The 21,742-nt window shown below is 33.9% G+C and overlaps 1 protein-coding gene and 1 long non-coding RNA gene across 5 annotated transcripts in view; one reads left to right on the top strand and one right to left on the bottom strand.

The window, feature by feature from the left end:
• The window catches only part of LOC145965479 (uncharacterized), a 178,054-nt gene that overhangs the window by 51,431 nt on the left and 104,881 nt on the right, over nt 1-21,742 (bottom strand). The window contains exon 6 of one of the 3 annotated variants that reach the window (XR_014436726.1): nt 8,205-8,894. The exons of the other annotated variants lie outside the window; for them this stretch is intronic. This is a non-coding gene — a long non-coding RNA (uncharacterized LOC145965479). Of the gene's footprint in view, nt 1-8,204; nt 8,895-21,742 lie in introns of those variants that run through there. 3 annotated transcript variants of the gene reach the window in all.
• The window catches only part of LOC145965473 (uncharacterized), a 120,246-nt gene that overhangs the window by 7,784 nt on the left and 90,720 nt on the right, over nt 1-21,742 (top strand). The gene's annotated exons all lie outside the window — the stretch shown is intronic.

Genomic DNA, 21,742 nt, shown 5'->3' with positions numbered 1-21,742 from the left:
ATACTCGACGATGACACAACACGACTCCAATAGCAAGATTGCGATTAATTAATTAATAGTTGTAGGAATACACGAACGAGTGTTATAATTCTCCTTTAATCCCAGGCCTATTTCCGCTCACGTGTTCATCTTCTAACGAGAGATGCTAATCTGGTCGCACGGGGGATGCACGTTCTTTACGGCGGCGCTATCGTACATGCATATTTTCCATCTATGCGATGTTCACGCCGCGGAAGAGCAAACAGCCCGATAATATAGCGGCACGATGCGCGCGATAGTCGGCTGCTATAAGTCACGGAACAATAGAGTCGGCACTTATTCTCCTCCCTTGAGTGTCCTGAGTTACGGCGCCGTGCGTTTTAACGAGTTGACTCCCGGCTCGAGTCAACGTTACGTCTCGAGAGAGACGCGTAATCAACCAACACTCGTACGTACGTGCACCAGGTACGAGGCTTCGAGACGCGCGATGAGAGAATTTACGACGCTCCGATTTAATCGTTAATAAAATTGCGAAATAATTAACCCATTAGTCGTTAGCCCGTGCACATTTGTTTCGCGTCATCATTAGAGGGCCGCAAACCGCTCATGAATCTTACTGTCCATTTTTCGAGAGGTTCGACCAAGCTTACGTGGATGATTCACGTCGATAATAACTGAGATTAGAAATAAATTGGTCTAAATATAGAATATGTTAAATTTTTAAAACGCACGAAATTTCAAATGCTACGAAATTGATAAGGATTAATTAGAGAAGATTCATATAAAATAAATTTAAATAACCAGTCGTTCGTTGAAAGATTTACTTAAAAAAATTCACTCTCATATACATATATCTGCTCTTACACGTTCAAATCTCGTTGCATTTATCCCGCTCGAGCAAAAATAATAAAACATTTGCATTGTATGTAAGGGATCATATTTTGGGAGTCCAGGGTGCGGCCGCCCAACCTCGTATAATTGATTTCAACGATCGTGAATCTTAGCGGCGATCGGAAACCGATTCCTTGTAATACGTTCCATTGTCCTCGGTTTTCGACAGCGTCTCGTTCAAAAGTCGACACGTACGCGTTGATTATAATCTTCTAACATAATGATTTAGACGGCGGTGGAGAGGCTTCGAACGAGCGCGAGTCTGAATGCTGTTAGTCACTCGTTCTTAGCTTCATCGCTTCTAGCGCTGTGCAAAGGATGCGCAGGATGCGCGTGATTTATGTAAATAGCGAATAGCTGCTCGCCAGCCGAGATCCACTCTGGGGGGTGATTCTCTTCCGGTATTGCGAGAGGTCACGATCGTATAGTTTATTCGCAGAAACTATAACGCGTTATCGTCACGGAAAACGGACTTTATTGATCCGAGAAGACGGCAAATATATATGCGTGCCGCGGAATCATTACTTCGAATGCTAATGATCGTTCCAATTTCTTTCGATTAAATCGCATAAGATAGTCGAGTGACTGGACGAAATAGTGAATAGTGAATCGATAATAAAAACGAAATTTTCTGCACTCCATTTATCATATAAGATAAAACGCATTATCAAAATTCTGTGTATTTAAATTACAACGAGTTGGGAAGTTGGACTTTGATACTTTGACGTTTTCGAATTATTTGGCCACTTTTTTGATACGCTTATTTTTAATAAAACCTGAAAAATTTTTATATACAAGAAATATATACAATCAACACTTATAAGAATACATTATGCAAGCGTGAAAAATAATTCTGGAAACACGATACCATATTGGTGGTCGTGATCAAAAGAAATTCCTGAGAAGATTAAGCGCTGTAAAACTTCGGACGACACATTCGTCTGCTCATTAGAGACAACCATGAATACGGCGCGGCTTTATAAGATTCACGTCGAGTTCGTTAATTTGTAACCAGCTTGGTGGATACGAGTTGGGAGACGACAGCATCGACATAATCCGCTGAGCAAACGAAGTTACGATAGCGTAACAAACCTTGAAAAAACATGACGACAGAGTTCTCTGCCGTCTCGAGCTATTCGAGATAAAAGCAGGTCTTCGCTATCAGAGGGATTTTGCAAAGCGTTATCGACGAAAATGACGGTTCGTGTTAAGTGAATTCGCACGCATTATCATGGAATTTATATCGAGCATTGAACATGTTTGAAAACATCATTTAATACGATTGTTAGATAAAGAAAGAAATATACAGTTTCAGAAATCGCTGCTCGAGAAAGAATATTTCTTTTACTTTATTAAATCAAAAGAAAAAGAAAATAAAAAATATTACTATCGATTTAACATCCGTCTTCGATTTAAATAACTGGTAAAATTGAATATATATATATTATCATATATATGTTCTGAATTTAACTGACAGATTCATAAATAATATTTCACAAGCTATTTCGAAATTTATATACAAGACACGGGTTAGCACACAAGTAGGAAGTTCTTAGACTTCTTTTTCTACGAATATATGTGTCGAGTACTTCGATTCATTTGAATGGACGGAAATCAATATGTGGCGTCTACGTTAATCGTCTTCTCATTAACATCATGCAAACAATGCATCTCATTAGAATAAAAAAAAAGATTGTTTCGATTGCTGTGTGCTTCCAATATCTAGTGCACCTGAAACAGCTGCTAGTTTGAATGCTGACTTTACGGCGATCTTTTCTTATGATGTATCGCTCTGAAGGTCTACCCACTTACTCAATAGATACCGGTAAATTCCAGAGCTTCGTTATGTAGCCTTTAATAAGGCATTAACTTCTAATTAATCAATACTTAATAATGTAATATATTATCAGCTGATCTCTATTTTGTAGCTAATTTCATGCATCGAGTAGTCATAACTTGTTATTGCTCGCAGAAACTAGATAATAAATAACGATGATAAATAAAGCAAGAGGAAAAACTGTCGATTTAACATCTTATTTCGTTATAATATGCCTTGCTTTTTATCGTAAAATGGAAACTCATAATATTATACATCTTTTAATAACAAGGTAATATAGATAGATAGATAAGAAATATATATAATCGAGGAAAAACACATTTAAGAAAATTCCCTCTCTTTCTCTCTTCCTGTCTCTCTCTTTCGTTAATATATTAACCGTGCTTAGTGCCAAGCTATGTAAGATAACGTATTAATATCACAAATGTTCCGAGAGATGTAGCAAAAGCAAGGTATATTAATAATTCTATAACATCAAAAACTCAACTCGTCTTGCAAAAGCTATCAATGTCGGTTATTAACCCGCACCTCTATTCTACACTCCCAACTCGTTCTGGTTATCTGATTGGATCTGTTGGAAACGACATACCAATAGTGTCACCCGGTTGCGAGTTGGTAACGACTTAACAACCTTGAATTTTTGTTTTGTTTCGGTTCATCTAGAAAAAAAGCAACGATTGCAACAAATAGCTACTAGTATATATTTTAACGTGAATTTGCACATTTTTGACGTATTAATAATTCTCTGCCAGAAATCTTTTATTAATTATCCTCCTGTTGCGCAAAACAAATTTATTCGGCTGAAATTTTTAAATTAAGAGAATTTCTTTCTATCCATCTTTCACGTATATATTTTCTAAATTTTTTACTATAATTATTCGAAATCAATCAAATAAGAGAAATCTTCGATAAACGTAGCACTATTTCGCACTGATTGTCAGATTACTGGCTCTGTTTATTTATACATGCGCAGGTACATTTTATACACGTATGCAAATGCACGGCAATGATGTAGCAGATGTGTCCTTGCCATCCGATAAATTATCAATGGATATGAATAACCGACGCGTTTCTCCGAATTGTCTTGAAATATTAATTGAGAATCGAGCGCCCCTTGTCAATCTTGATTATCAATTTCAAATGTTTAAATCGCGCGATTCGCCGAGAATGACATTTATAATTCGTATCAAACGAAATCAAATCAAAGTTCAGGAATGTAAAACTCCGTTTGCTGTCAGTAATCTGACGATTACTTGACACTAGTTTGTACATTGTTAATGAATTAAAGGGTTAATGAAAGACCGGCGATCGTTTAATATTCTGATGAATGCGGATTTAAATCGTGAACAAAGTTCCGCGCGATGCTCACGATAATCAGATTAGATTATCGCGTCCGGGAATCTCGGACGCAATTAGCATGCAATTAATGATACGATTATGATGCAAAACGATGTACGATTCAAGTTTTACAAGTAAAGATTCGTTATCGTACATCATCGTGGCACTAATATATCCTAGTTAAATATACAAAATTAATATGCAAATTAATATTTACTTATTTGTATATTAATTCTGTACATATTTTTTTACATGACAAATATATCTACTTACTATAATTGCGTGTAAAATATTATACAATAATTTTTATTAGAGAATCACATTAATAAATTTTCACTAATTGTTACTAGTAATAATCTTAAATGATTTCTAGTAAACATATTTGTAGCTAGAGATTGTGCTTTAAATTTGTAAAGATGAAGACTGTGTTTTAAATTAATAATAAATAATTAAATATATTTGTAGCTAGAGACTGTGCTTTAAATTTGTAAAGATTAAGACTGTGTTTTAAATTAATAATAAATAATTAAATATATTTGTAGCTAGAGACTGTGCTTTAAATTTGTAAAGATTAAGACTGTGTTTTAAATTAATAATAAATAATTAAATATATTTGTAGCTAGAGACTGTGCTTTAAATTTGTGAAGATTAAGATTGTGTTTTAAATTTGCAAAAATTAAAAAAATTCGTCTTTTGCTCCGCTTGCTATTGCAGTCTACTTTTCGGATTATCCGCTGCTCTCATAAAATGACTCAAAGTGAATTACGAAAGGTAATGTTATCGCTAATAAACGCCGTCGTAGTTGGAGCGACAGAAGTGTGAGGTCAAGAGCCACTTAAGAACACTGTTCTATATGATGCACCACCTCTCTTTCATCCTCTCCTCGACGTGCACGTCTCGACGAGAATCTCGATCCCCGGCGTTCCTGTTTCGCGCCGCGTGTAAGTCTGCCTATCGGCAGACGGGAAGCTACGCGTGTTACGATGATGGATGATCTTGCTGCCGCCCCCACGGGCGAGATCAAGAAGAATGACTTTGCGTCCGTCCGAACTGTCTCGTCGTATCTTGTAATCACGTGCAACTCGTAATCATTCGCGACGTCACCCTCACAACGATAGCGATTTCATTAATCCCTTCGCGGTTTCACGCGCTCAGACTTTTTAATTCTCATCGCGATCAAGATAATGGGTATATTTTTATATCCATGGATTTATTTAGTTTGAGAAGAATACGATTGTCTATAAGCGAAGTGTGCAAATGCATGCTGATGACACTTCTGCTCAAACGTGCATTTGCAAAATTAAATATTGAAATATTAGCTAATAAACACACAATACATACTTATTTATATAGTAAAATATTAAATATGATGAATTAATTTTTTTTTATTATAATCTAGTCAATTGAGAAGCATTATTAATAAAATATAAAATCGAGAGAGACAGTAAACAATGCATATAATTTTTCGATCACAATGACTCCAATAATTATACTACATAATTCGAATTATATTATAAATTTTTTAAGTTTGGTATACTTGTAAAAAAATATATAATTACATACTACTATAAATATATATATTTAAAACTATAGTTTTATAAGTTTTGCAGCAAAATTATCGTTAATGTCTCTTTCATCGACAAACTGTTTAATATTCTCATAAATACGCGGCTTAACTATACAAACGTATGTGTTCGCGAGCGTGATATCGGTTATGTTGATCGACATTTTATAGGATTCCGCAGGATCATGTCCACCTCGTTTATATCCCAGCAAAAAGTCGTTTAACGCTTTTGTAATCGGAATGATTCTGGCGCGGTCGTCTTTCCATTCCGCTCTTCGCGCTGCTCTTATCTGACATTGTACAGCATAAGGCTATAGCTAATGAGTGTGGCTGTAGCGTTAATTAATGAACGAAATAAATAAACGATGTCTCGCGATTGTGCAGTTTATAAAAAGACGTATCTGATTAGGAAATTAAAATAAAGCAAAATATTACAGACAGCCAATAAAATTGACAATTGTATCGATTACAAGAGAGGTGAAAATTTTGACAAAATTGAAATATATTAAGTAAGATTTAGCAAAAGTGTTATTTGAATTATTTATTCTCAATCAACACACATTAATTTATGTTTAAATGATATTTGCTAATCTAAAATTTACTTGTAAAATTATTAAAATTATTTAAATTTCTCTGGATTTTATGAAAACTAGCAAATATACATATTAAATGTAACGTTCGCATTCTTTTTGCAACGCTAGTTAACCGAGGCAGGAATTAATATGAGATACTAGACAAGCAACTCTCTTAGTGAGAACTATTAATGAGTTTCACTATCGATCGGTGCGAGTTACGACTTCAATTTCCTGTATCATTGAAATGCGAGACGAAGTCTACTCTACTTTACTAGTCGATGCAGATTGAAGCATGCCGTTCATTCAGTAAGATGGCAACGGTGATGACAAAATTACGCGTTGGATGTTGTTAACTGCAATTACGAGCACGAAAGAGCGAACTTTTTTGCACTTTACGACGCCGTGGTTACCTAACACGCGCTGTTCATTTCAAATGTTACTGCCCCGAATGAGAATCGTGAAATGTATTGCGATATGTGACCATCGTGTAACTTATATCCCACTGGCTAGACCAAACGATACTCTGATGAAGCCAACGAATCTTGATACGAGATAAAGGTACACCCACATCCTCAATCGCAATCGATATTATTTTAGAGACGTCATAAAATAATTAATTATTTTTAATCAGAAATGTAAACTGCTAATTTTTATTATTTTATTACAAATGGCGATCTCGCAAATACAATAGTGTAAACGGCATCTGTAAATTATTTTAATGACGTCATAAAATAATTAATTATTTTTAATTAGAAATATAAACTGCTAATTTTTATTATTTTATTACAAATGGCGATCTCGCAAATACAATAGTGTAAACGGCATCTGTAAATTATTTCAGTAGATATAACAACATATATATTATTATATTACTGGCGTTGCCGAAGAAAGCTCAGGCGAATTTTATTACGGATTTATTGCCATCAGTTTTAGTATCCGTTTCTACAACCGAGAATATCGTGGGAATTTTTTTTCTTCCTCACACTAAACCCGTATCATCCGATTAGAGGCTAATCGGATGAGCAGCGTCACGCTAGTTTTGGAATACTCGGACGAAAAATTATTCGAGACCGAAGACATTTACGATGAACGTAAAGTTTTTGCCACAGACTGGATGCATTTTCCCTGAAATGACGTTTAAAGATATGGTAATAAAAAAACAAGACGGAATAAGCGTCCTGTTGTGCGTCAAGCTTAAAGCACTGGTTCTGTTGCAACAGCTCGCCTCGTGTCAACGCTGACAGTCGAAACCTCGGGATCATTTTGCAGTAGTTTTTACGCTCTTCGACCACCCTGATCGTTATATTGCGAAATCTACATAGATTCTAGGTGCGCTACGTTATGATTTTTACTCGCTAGCCATTTTCAAAAATGCTATATTAATTATTAGCTTTCGTTAATTCCCTTAATAATATAAATTGTTTCAAATAAAGACCTTGTGATGTTATAATAATTTTCGCAATGTTGAAAATCAATATATAGATATTTATTGCATATTTTTAGATTGACAATCTCAATAAAAAAAAGACAAAACTTAAATATTTCAATTACTGTCCGGAAAATTAATTTACTTTTGATTTTCTTCTCTCGTCTGCGATTTATGATGAATGCTATCATGATTTGTCAGACTGCGCGAGGACTAATCATCACGTCTCGCATTAGAAGACGATCAATCTCGTCTTATTTACGCCGATGTAATTTATGCACTTGTGCATGTCGCACGCCGAGAGTTGATTGATTTCATTTATCTCCCAAAGCTGGTTATTGGGTGCATTGAAATTATTACAAAATTTTCTTGTGTCAAGTCGAACTGCGCGCGATGGAGACAGGTATTATATAGGGTTGTATAGGTATTATATAGGTGAGAGGGAATCAGAAATCAGAGTGACACAAATGCATATGATTAAAACGCCGACATAAAATTAATCTTTCAACATGAACCAAACACTGATTAAAAACAGCTTAAATTACGCAGAAATATAGATATCAACGTCATTTATTTGTAATACACTGTGCGATATGTGCATTCTTGACACATTTCGATTGACATAATTGATATGGATTCATAACATGTTTGTTTTTTAGGAAATTCAAGACGACTTTTTGATTAAACAAAAATTTAGCTGAGGTCTTCTCGTAAAAGCATTAAATTAAGAGCCAAGGAGCATCTCGACTTTTATTAAATTTCAATTGAACTTTAGGTTAAAAACTTGGATTTAAAAATATATAAAGTTCGCCAGATATAAAATTCGTTAATATCAAGAAAAAAATATTCGATACCTTCCATCCAATCTTCACTAAGCCAACATTAATTCCGAATCCATATTTGCGAACATTGCTTACATTGGATTCACGTATTCGTTCGATAAAGTCGCGTGGCAAATATTTGCAAATTAACATATTTATAACTTGTTTCGGCATTTTTTCCCTCATAGTTCGTAAAAGGGCGTTTATCGCGTGTGTAAATTTGCAGTCGCATGCAACACAATTGCTTCATTCATTCATTCAGCTGTCTCTGTTGTAAAAGGACTATTCATTCGGCTACGCACCCCGCAAACACCTCGTTGCTTCTCCACTTTCTCGAAAGATATGCTTATTTAGTATCCTGTTTCATGCCTGCCGGTTATTTGCTTGAGTCTGATCGATTTATCCTGCGTTTGCTCAATCAATATCCCAGCCATGTTTTACTTGCTAATTATACGGCGCTGAACTGCAATCACGATAGTCATCATTTAAAGCAAACACTTTTTTTCTATCAAACACCGTCAATGCATGTTTTACTATTCCACAAAATTCATTACGCTCTTGTTATTCTTTTTAAATTTTAATTTCAAAACATTAAATTAATCTTAACCTTTATAATCTTCTAATTCGTTTCTGTCTTTCCTGGTACGTTCATATATCATTTTTAACATTATTCCAATAACTCATCTTTCTCACACGATTTGATTAAGTTATCAATTTAGGTTTCTAACATCTGGAAAGTCAAGTTGACATGTGTGAAAAGATTCGAATTCGTTTTATTTCTATTCGCGCGCGTGAACAATCTTAATCACATTTGAAATCAATGTCTCGATGTAGCTTTCTCGTTAAGAGCCAAGATTTTGATATTGCCCGGAGACAGAAAAGGTGTCCAGTCATATAATCGACCAGTATAACTATCTCTTTTTATAAGGCGTTGAGACACGCCTGTCATCACTCCCGACATTCTTCTGCCATTTTTTATGCCGCTGATAAATGTCTTATGGATGTTTCTCCGCTGTTTGACGGCGTGTCGCGCTTGTTTTTTCACTAAAAAAGACTATTAACTTGGCATACAACATTGCAGATTGTAGACAGTTTAGTTCCTATCATTATTAAAACGTTAAATATTATCTTTGATTGCGTCTGTTCATCATTTTATTTTATACAAAGTGATTCAGAAATCGAGAGTAAGAAACTGACAGATTATTTGGAAGATGATTTTGTGTAAAAAATGTCACACGAACATAAATTCCGAATACATAATGTTTGAATCACCTTGCATAACATTTCTGATAGGATGAATTATGTATCTGAGAAGATATCAGGAATATATATTAAGATTTAACGATGGATAAATGATAGTCCTTCACAAAATTACTGCTGAAATGAAATAAATATCAATTTATCACGATTCAGTATCGCTGATTAGAGGAATATTCTCTCCTCTTCTGAGATATTTCGTACATCTGTCTTATTTGAAACGCGGAAGATTTAAAAAGCTAGTTGAAGGAACAGACATAAATAATCATTCTTTACTGACACCATGACGCACAGACAAATTTTTGGCAACGAAATATGCTACTTTTTAATTCTGTTTACGCTTATATAACATGTCGCTGTCGATGATAAACACACAGAGAAAAAAAATATTATGCGAAAAAGCACACGAATAAAGAAATAAATGTTTCATTCAAATTTTAATTTTCTTCAACTATCAACAAGTTCCATTTTCTTCTTATTCTTGCTTGATGTGGGCATCCATAACTTTAAATATAGATAGCAAAAATCCATCTTTCGCGAATCTTTGTGCCAACATGTTTTATTATACAGGGTAGGCCATTTTAATCTACGCACTGAAATATCTCAAAATCCATAAGTTTAAGACAAAAATGTTTCAGACAAAAGTTGTATGGTTTCGAGGGGGACATAAGATGGTGATGATGGTTTGACCTTGAAGAGTCACCTGAAAGTCACGTGAAGGTCACCTCCAACTTTTTAAACGGGACACCCTATATGCTTTTGCATATTCTTGTAGCTTATCTCGAGAGCTTTCCAAAACACTATAATTAAGTTAGTTTTCATTAAGTACTTTTCGAGTTATGAGGCTTGAAATCATTTCTTAATTTTACATAAACCATAAAATATCTAGTAAAATATTCATTTTTCGATTATCTTACCTTAATACTTTTATGTACAAAATAATGAGAGGAATCAATTGGTGTAAAGAAAAAACATAGTTGTTTTTAAGAAAAAATATGTAATTTGCAATTAACAATTCCATATTTTTTCTTAAAAATAACTATGTGTTTTCTTTACACCAATTGATTCCTCTCATTATTTTGTACATAAAAGTATTAAGGTAAGATAATCGAAAAATGAATATTTTACTAGATATTTTATGGTTTATGTAAAATTAAGAAATGATTTCAAGCCTCATAACTCGAAAAGTACTTAATGAAAACTAACTTAATTATAGTGTTTTGGAAAGCTCTCGAGATAAGCTACAAGAATATGCAAAAGCATATAGGGTGTCCCGTTTAAAAAGTTGGAGGTGACCTTCACGTGACTTTCAGATGACTCTTCAAGGTCAAACCATCATCACCATCTTATGTCCCCCTCGAAACCATACAACTTTTGTCTGAAACATTTTTGTCTTAAACTTATGGATTTTGAGATATTTCAGTGCGTAGATTAAAATGGCCTACCCTGTATTATTCTAATCCATCAGATTTAAAGATTTGAATTCTTCCTTTGTAATAAATAGAGTTAAATTCTAGAAGGATTAAATAAAATCGCGAATACTTGAGAAAACGAATAACCCCGCGAGAGAATCGTAGAAGATTTATCAGACTAATGAATATGTATATGTAACAAGGTCTATGGAGAAGCTAAAAGGTATAACGCGATACGTTATAACCGCAATATCTTCATTAGCTCGTGATAATTCGTTCGCGCAACCTTCATCTGCCTCGCAATAAAAGAGAAATCGTGTATCACGTTACACAGAAAATATCTTTGCTCGAAAATGTTATACTATAGATGCGTGCTTAATTTATGCGTGTATAACATTGCTTCGCCGATGCATGATTATCGTATCCATTCATAAAAAAATAAGATGTTTTAATTGCGGCCGAAACTGACGTAAACAAGTGGTTTTGTATTTTTCTATCGCAACAACATTTTATACAATCTTATAGTGAATGATAAAGAAATTAAAATTACTTTACAACTTTATCTAAGATTGCGTATATTTATCGCGATATTAAGTGTTTACAGCTGTATGTGTCTATGTTTTTATTACTTTTAACTACGTAAACAATATTTAATATATAACTATTAATTTAAGATATAATTAATTATAATTATAATTAATTTAAGAAATTTAATTTAGACTTATATATTAATTAAAATGAAAAACCATTAATTATATTTTTTGAATTCCAATAACTGATATGAGATCGTAATTTATTTTATGAGCGGAATGTCGTGTTATACCAGAATGGGAATCAATAATGCCTTTCACATTTAGTTTAAAAGCGTCGTCCTTAATAATGCATCTGCGTATAATTCGCGAGACGCGATATATCTTATTATCTTAATCAGATTTGTCGCGTCCTAAATGGGGAATATTAAAAGCCGTCAATTATGGGTAACCCTTCAAAGGCGAAAATATAATCTCATTACAGCGAGACATTCTGTAAAGAATGCAGTCGATCTTGTTCCTTTCACGAAGAGGGTACTCTCTCTAATAGATCATATCATAAATTTGCTGCGACAAACAGAAATTTAAGAATATCTGAAATATTTAGAGACGTATCATATTTTTATAATAGAATACATAATTGCATTCCATAGCCCTTATTAAAAAAGAATTAATATACTATTAATGCGACATTTTGCGATTATAAAATAGAAAAAAGAAACTCACAGATTGCAAAAACGTTTTGTTGCAAAGACACTTTTTTTATCATAGAATACCAATTTTTATCGTAGCCTACCAATCATAGAATAATACGACTATTTCGAGGAATTGATATAATATTGCGTATAATGATCTGTTACTTACATCATGCAATTATATATAATCGTTGCAAATAACACAGATTATTTCAATAAAATTCAAGTAGAATTCAATTATTGGTCGTTATGTATTATTGACATAATTCTATGAGATTACCTTACTCATACAGAATTGTCAATTCTAATGGTTCATAATTATCTCTCATTTAAATCTCCACATTTAAATTACGGGAAATAATAAACGCAAGATAATAAAAACAAAATAAAAGATACTGCATATGATTACGTAGATCTGATGAACATTATTGTATAAGTAGCCGAGAACGAGCGAATATAAACTCGCGCCGAAGACGAAGGGATATCTTCCATTAAAGCGCCAGACACACCACCTTCCCTCGTTTCCGACTCGCAAAGGACGCGGAGAGCGGCTCATCTCCATAATTAAATTAGCGGCGCGTCCCAAGAGCCGAAAATTCCTCGTCGTGTAACATCACGAGACGAATAATCTCGTTACCGACCTCGGAGAGACTGCGCGACATCCACCCCCGCCCATCGCGCCTTTTTTTCCTCCTTTTCACGCACGTTATGAACGAGCACATGCATTGACATGTACCATCTGGCCGACTGAGTGACGTCGTCCCGGTCAGCAATTGAACATAATGATATTCTGGTACGGTTCCGCGCGGAACATTTTACATCGCCCCTTCCCCCGTCACTCCACCCCCTCCCCTCACCCTCTTTCTCTCCTCTTCCTTCGTGCCCGCGACAAGTTTCATCAGTCGTCAACGTCGTTGCGTTGGTTGGCCATTGACCGACCTTCGCAGTTGAACTGTGCGCACTCCAATCGCTCGTACGATTCTTCCTCGTGCCTTATAAAGGCGAATCTACGCGATGCAATTTTAATTGACAACGCCGAATATCGCGTTGATCGGTTACCTTTTCATAAACTTTATTATGAGGCAATATAATTTGTTAGAGGATGAGAATATTTAATACGAAGAAGAGAGAATTTTTAATGTCTTCAATGCCATTTTCAAAATAATTATGACTGATGATTATGACTTATAGTTTCTAATCCATTTCTGATGTCAATTTTCTATCAATTTAAATTCATTTTTATTTCATAATTTTATTTCACTGAGAACGATGGTGAAAGCGAATCGCGTAAATCCGCCCTAAGCACGAGCAGCGTACGCTTAATCTAGGAAGATTAATACTTGCGAGAAGAATGTGGTTCTTTCCTACGCTTGTTTCGCGCTCACACAGTTGTTAAAGAAGATCACTCTGCGGTCGTAGCTCATAATTCATGACAGTTGCAAAAAGGGTGATCTACCGGTATGCGAGTTGCGTGTTGATGGCACATTGAGATTAAATGCGTTCAGAAGCGCATGATATCGTGATATGCATTTCATATTTCCCATCTGCGCGTCTTTTCTCAACGAAATAGAGAATTCGCTTTCGAATACAAATATTATGTTTATTTATAAAAATTTTATATTTGTTTATTTGTAAAAATTTTTTTATAAAAATGCGCTAAACAGTCTAATAAAAATAATCTAATAAAATAATCTAATAAAAATAATTTCCAAAAAATATCCCACATCTCGAAAATGATGAGGAAATGTTTAAGGAAGCAAAGTGAAATATTTATATTTATTTATATGTACGAAAAATAAAAAGATTTCTTTCCTAATAAAAATAATTTCGAGACATAAGGTTTAAATTGTATTCGCATTTAATGGGAATTCGCGATTCACGAAAATGCAATGATTGCATATGCGTGAACTGGCCGCGTGTCTATCTTAACAGTTCTCGTAAAAACTCGACCATCGATCGGCGATATGGATGAGTACTTTGTAAGACGATCCACCTGTTCCGAGCTCGAGAAAGCAAAAGAAACTATCATTATCGGCCACGATGTAGAGGCTCCACGTGATTAACGATTAATGACCACCTTTTAGTGATGTCTACACGTGACAGACAGCCGCCACTTGACTATATCTTATCCATCACTGAGGTGTAGTTAATGGTCCCACGATGGGACATGATCCATATTGAGTCGATACAGCGAGATCAGTGAAAGAAAATGAAGAAATATGGAACCAGTAAGCGATGCTGTAAATTGATGCTTATGTGTTCGAGTCTCGCATATGTGACGTACAATATTTCTTTTCGTGCACGATATTTATATCTTTCATGATGCTGTCGACTTTGATATATACAGAGATCTATTAGTTAATTAACTTCTCATTTGTCAAGTATACAGGTCTAAAAATATTTAACATTGACAGAAAAATACACGTATATCGGCAGTCTCTCGTACGTAGAACTTGGCGTACGTGCAATTCGAACGAAATACGATGGCGTAATTTACTCATTGACGACATGCACGGAGGGAGTAATCAGAAGCGATATTACGACAATCAGAGCGGCGACATGCTCCGAGAATGAAGGAGGGAGAATTGCGCGTGCGAACACTTTAGGTGGGATTATTAGCGCGTGATCCATTAAAGAGAAAGGCGTATAGTTTACGCACAATATCATGTCCATCTAATATGTCAGATAAGATTAGATAACACTAGAATTAATATTTCAGAAACTGATGTATTAAATTAATAGGCGAAAAATATTGAATTACGAGTATCTTTTATATGCATGAATATATTTTAGATAACACTTATTTAAAAAAAGTACCAAACTATGATATCAATATTTCAGAAATCGATGTTAAATTATACAAAGTATTAAATTATAAAAGCAATCTGATATACACATAAATATCGAAATATCTCTTAAATATGATTATAAGCCAATTTAAAAAAATTTATACGAAATAATCATATGCAGTACAAACATTAATGACAATTATAATTCACGAAAGTAGTCATGACAGGGAATTAATAGTTCAGAAATTGATATCGAATTTTGAAAAGTATTTAATTATTCCGATACACACATCAATATTTTGGTATTATAACCCATTCTAAAAAAATTGATTTGAGATAACGATGTATGTAATGAAATAAACATCTGTCTTGATTAAATGAGATGGAAAAATTAACGTGCGCTATCATTTATATATTTTTAATTATAAATACATTTTATTTAAAATTTGTAAGATTATTTAACAAAAAATCTTCTTTCATGGATTTTAAAACTAATTTTTTAAATAAATTCTATATTTTTTGTGTATATCTCTTTTAGGTAAATAATTCTTTTTTTATTAACAAATGTAAATCCTCGATTTTAAATTTAAACCATCGATTTTTGTTTCTGAGTATAAAATTAATTTTTCTTCCAATAACAACGGATCCAAGGAAATACATATGTATGCTATAATACCGATTGTTAAGAATTGTCATTTGTACATCATCATTAGTTTCGTCAAATCATTTTTTTGTAAAATTACGTTATTAATTTTTCCGCCGATTCCATCAGAAAATCGAAACTGTCTGTTATTAGGCCTTTATTATGCCTTCCTTTGTTGGTGCACTGGTTCCCACAATTGTTACCGCGTAATTATGATTTCCGACTCACGCTTGGTATCATTTCTAGGACTAGCCATCGAATGATTCAGGTGCATTGTTCCCCAATCGCATGACTAGTGCTTCGAGTATCGAAGTTTGACGCGAGCAAGATACGCAATATCAAGGCGTTTGAGAGGCTATGACTCGTGATTTCAGCGGCATCACGTTCTCGTGTGCATAATTATCAATTAATGAGCGAGCATTGACGAGAGACTATTATCGTTCATCACGGTCATCATGCATAGAAAGAGATACAAAGAGATAGAAAGACAGACAAAGCACTTTTTTTGAGTATCCCACGGATAAAACCGACAGAAATACGGAGGTACGTGTTTATATACCGCGCACTGCGCATAAATGTCTTATGTCGTGTGACGGTTTCTTAATTTTTAATTCATTTACGTCGATTAATGCAAGGTCTTATTTCATTGCCGAGAAACGAGCGAGATAATTATTAGGACGTTTGCTTGTTATGATTAATTTCAAGCAAATTTTAATTAGAGCTGTAAACCAATTTTAATTTCTCTCTTTAACTTTTTCTTATGTTTTTATGTAATTAATTTAGTTTTAATTTAATTTATGTTTTAGTAATTAATTTCAAATTTAATTATTTTAAGTGTTAAAATAATTGCATAAAACTTATTTAATTAAATAATTAAATTTAAATACTTAAACTTAAATAAAATTAAATTAATAATGAAATAATCTTCAATACGATTAGTAAAGATTATTGCAAATGTTCAAATAAGAAATATTCTATTTATTAATCAAATCTTTCAATTTATCATATTATGATTTGTTATCTATTAGCAGTTCTTTTAAGTACTCGCGTTGCGTTTTATTGATCTTGATTTATGTGAATATGATTTATGTGAAATTAAAGAGACTTAATAGTGTTATGGATGTACAATCATGCCGGAAATAAGTCAGGTGGAGCGATTTTATGAAATAATAGCGATGAAAGAGTAAAGAATAATTAAATTAAATTTGACACAAAACTTCCAGAAAATCTTCTCTGCCTTAAATCATTTAAAAAATATATAAATACCTTTTATTCATTCACAAGTCTTTTAAATTATATTTGCCAATCTCTCAAAAATACAAATCTGATCGGTATTATTCAAGGAGCAAAAATTTAATCTGATGCATTATATTGAACGCAAACTAGGAAACATTGTATGAAATCGTATTAGAATATTAATTTAATTAGAGAAGAAACTAAGTTTTAAATATTTATTTATTTATCTTGTTAAAAATCTTATTAATTTATTTATTTATCTTGTTAAAAATAAAATATTATACAATTATAATTAGCAATATTAATTTTTGTTATTTTCCTTAATTAAAGAAAAATTAAATTCTAATTCACAAAATGCAGTAATAAATGATAATTATTGTTTAATAATTACTGTTAAAATTATTATTTAATTGTTATAATCTCATTTCTCTACTGGCGTCTAATGTTAATACTTAAACTAAAAAAAATAGAAAAATGTCTATTACGTATGTATATATTCATAAAACATCTTCGGTAAATATGTATTCATAATTCATAAAATGTCATTCGCAATCTTGGCATCGCGATCAATCGGCGAAAACGAAGTTTGTCGATAGACCTATCGTCACGCGACCAGTTCCTCTATAGCCCCCTAAGTCCTCCAATTCATTCGGAAGCCGTTGAACTGAATTGGAATGTGAATAATCCCGATAGCTCGTATTAACGGAGATATCGTTATCTGATCAGTCGCAAGGTCAAGAGCTCTCGGATAACTGAAAGTCGCGATGTTCCACCGCTGCGTGCTTGGACGCGGAAAACCGGTATTAAATACAGATATTACACACAGATATTTGCAAGGCATGCACATCTCCGCGCGTACTTAATGCACGCTTTTGCACGGCGGTGACGAAATTCAAGAGCGAATCAATAGTCGTATCTATACGTTGAACGCTCAAGTGCGCGTTTGCATGCAATTAACATCCCAATTTTTTGCGTATCAATCTCCTGTCGATGGATCCGCCGCGATCGGAATCAAAAGTATTTTTCATTTATTCATTTCTTAGTTTCACTCTTAAGATTAGTCTCTATTTTTGTAGCATTTATTTGTTCTCATCGATAATTTCTCAAAAATGAAATTTAGAATTTCTTTCTTTCGAGCAGTTTTTGCTCGGAAAAATAATTTTAATTTGATTCCATTTTTATGTTAAATTTATACTGAATAAAGCTTACATTGTAGAAGTTCAATTCATTTCATAATTATGTTGTCGGCATCGATTACAATTCATTAATGCTTTATTAATTGTAACTTTGCTATTTTTATCGATTGCCTTTGATATTTTGCACCTGTCGAGTCACTATTACGTAATGCGGTCTGGAATGTGGCAGGGCAACCGCTTAATAAGCAAAATCTAATTATCATCGTTAGAGATTTGTCTGTTTTTACACCAATTATATTCGATAGTACGCATTATAAAATACCTGTCTGCATTTTTTCGTGTTCCATTACGATGTTTACGGTCATCGCTTTTTCTACTTTTTAGAGTCCGATTTTTTTCGATCCTTCTCGTCAACCTATTACTTTATTTCAAATTAGGTTCATCTATCAGAACATTAGCATTATTACTGTGTCATTATTATTTTTCTTTATCATTCCATAGTAAATGTTAGCCTATATTGATATCGCTATTACTTTATTTTATCGCATACATATGTATTATCATATCTTGCTAATACATTTTTGTTATTTGTTTTTAATAATTTTCAAGACTTATTTAAATATCTTCTACTTATTTAAATAGGTCTATCGCGTTTTATTATAATTATTAATAATTTATTCGATGTTTTATCAACAAGTTCAGCTTCAAATCATTACTTTGGTTATATGCATTGTTTTTATTATACTTTGTACAAATATATAGAGGAGAATAATTAAAAAATAGCGACAAACATAAAATATAATTTTTCGTTAATATTTCAAGTAAGGCGAATTTTTCTCTCTAAAAAGATTATGATCAAGATTGTTTTTTAAAGGAATCTCCCTTACTCCCTTACTCCCTTACACATAAAGATACTAGCAACGTGGTTTCACAACCGCATTATACACATGCCGTTGTGACTGGTTTCGCTGGTGCCATTAGTAAACTAGTTTAATTCGAAGCGGATCGCGCGCGACGTTTATTCAGCGCCTATGCAGTACCAATAAATTCCTCGTATCGAGCCTCCGGATCTACACAGGATACTCAACGAGAGCCCTTCGATATCTCGGATTTCGTCGGCGGATCCGTGCGCCACTTCCGGTACGAGAGGAACATAGAGGTCAGAAATCAACAATTCCACCGAAAAAAATTTTACCTCCTACTCGCTTTTTTTTCGTCACCTACGTAGTACTGTCGCGATGCGTTTTGCATCGCGATATCGCGTTTAACGCTACTGAACCTCGGCAGCTCGTCTCGAAAGCGCGCAACACCCGTGACCTCAGATAACTAATAAAAGAAATAATCCAAGAAAATCGATGACGAAGAAAAGCCGCCAAGAGCTTAAAGTTGCACGAGAGATAAAGGAAAGGAGAGAGAGAGACTCTCACAGATATTGTTGCGAGGGACGCATAACTCCCCTCCAGTTATACCATGTCTTCTGTACGGTATGCGATGCACGATAAACGCCTACGGGGAGAGGAGAGAAAAAAAAAGGAGCAAGATAACACCTCGGCTAATGTCTTCGGAGCGCGCGCAGCAGGATTTTATCTACCGCGCGTGACATGTAAACGCGACGTGCGCCTAAAATGAGGTAACAACGAGCGTAGCACCGATATAAAACAGCGATGTCGTAGTTCTTCTTCGTTAAATCTCCCCCTGCTCAGTCCTAATGAAGAAAACAAGTTGTCTGTCGCTCACCGAGCGTCGAAACAGCTGAGCACCTTAAATCAAAGAGAGCCTACATATCAAGTCTTTTTGAAAATATTTAAGACACTTGAAGATAGTGCTAATCTTCACATCAAGAGTTAATAAAGTTATTAATTAAAAAATATTTTAACAGATTTTATTAAATTATTAAAATTATAAATTAAGAACACAAATTATTTTAAATTTTATTTTGAAAAACGTCCTATTAAAAAATTATATTTTTTTTTCTTTGGATTCTCTCTTTAATCCGTATTATTAAATCACGATCTTCGGAAGATTCACTGCGCTCGTAGAAATTTAGACAAAAGTCGCGATCGAGAATTACGCGTACGGGAATGGGCGTGTTACCGCAGCGGGGGACCGCATTATTACATATCTCGTCCTCTCAAAAAGTTTAATAAAAAATGATATCAAATGAGAGGCGAGAGTTACGTACAAAGAAGCCACTCAACCGGATTTCAGTTCCACGCCGAAGCATTACCCCGGCGGGGTTCGCGTTAACTACGGGGGTCCGCATTAACACCATCTTCACTGCTCACGATTATGATATTGAAGATCTTTCTGCTCGGAGGCTTCTTGTATATATGGGGTGTTCCCAATATTGCGCACTTTTTCACACAAGTCGCGAAAGACTACAAGATATATGTCCTTCTAGTCCAGCGAGCAATAGAAAAATATTAAAATTGAATAAGTTATTACATTGATTGAAAAAGTAAATATTTTTCAATGAAGTTTTCAGAGGAACTAATCATTAATAAACAATACAAATTTTATAGGCGATAATTAAAATTTAAAATTGATTTTTTGATAGATAAAGAATTATCTGATTTTTGTAAAGAGAGAAAATATAATTGCAAATTGAAGAAAGATAGCGTATTTTTATTAAATTCAAAATAATTGTTGACATAATGAGATAATGAAATAAGAGTATGCGGTTATTTTTCTTTTCAAAGTAAACGAATTTATTAAAATCTTTTTAGTTAATATTATTGGGATAAAAAGATGCAAAATGCTCGGAACACCTTGTATATAATCGTAACTAATGTAGAAGGAGTGTAGAAATAAAAATACGCTATTCGCTTCCGGGTGGTTAAGGATGGGTGGGTGAGTGTAGATGATTAAGTCTGTGCACGAGTATCTTGATTGTAATAATTACTACATGTCGGCACATACAGCATATGACGGGAACATTAATTGGCATGACAATTCCAATATATATAAACTGTGAGAATTTTAAAAATAATCAAAATACAATGCGATAAAAAACACCTTTCCTAAACAATATATATTTTAGTGTCTTAACTTTAATAAAGATAAGATATAGTTAAATTAAAATAGAATAATCTGGATATTTCTGTAATCATATCCAGCAAAGTGTTCACACTATTCCATTTCTTATTGATTTCATTAAAATGACGAATATTTTTCATCTTCCAATCATCCTAATAATTTATTATTCCATACATGTATATCTTTCTGATTTCATGAAACAATATTTAGTCGCATGAGCCAAACGATTCTGTTAACTATCCCGCACTCGGTGATTAAATTGCTATGTTAATAATCCACATTGTTGCAATGAATAAAGAGGATCCTCTTATTCTCGCGTGCACCACACGCGGTGCTTCTTCTTAATAAGCAAGTGTCGAAAAAAAGGGAACGAACAAAAGGCATCGGTATTCGAGTCCTGACGTGACGGGACACGCAAAGTCTCGACGGGGCCAAGATCGAAATTATTCCTTTCCGGACGCCGGAGAGAGCGAAAGTGGTCCGGACGTTTACCATCTCGGCAGAGGCCGAGAGAAACCACGACGGCGGGTGGACGGCCGACCGGGCGGGCCACGTACATAACTTATGTGGAGGCGGC

Source organism: Camponotus vicinus, unplaced genomic scaffold (genome assembly GCF_025532165.1).
Source record: "Camponotus vicinus isolate PSW18456_S1 unplaced genomic scaffold, iyCamVici1.0 SCAF_14, whole genome shotgun sequence".
Classification (NCBI taxonomy): domain Eukaryota; kingdom Metazoa; phylum Arthropoda; class Insecta; order Hymenoptera; family Formicidae; genus Camponotus; species Camponotus vicinus.
Note: the sequence above shows the minus strand (reverse complement) of the source record. Positions and strands in the feature narration are given on the sequence as shown.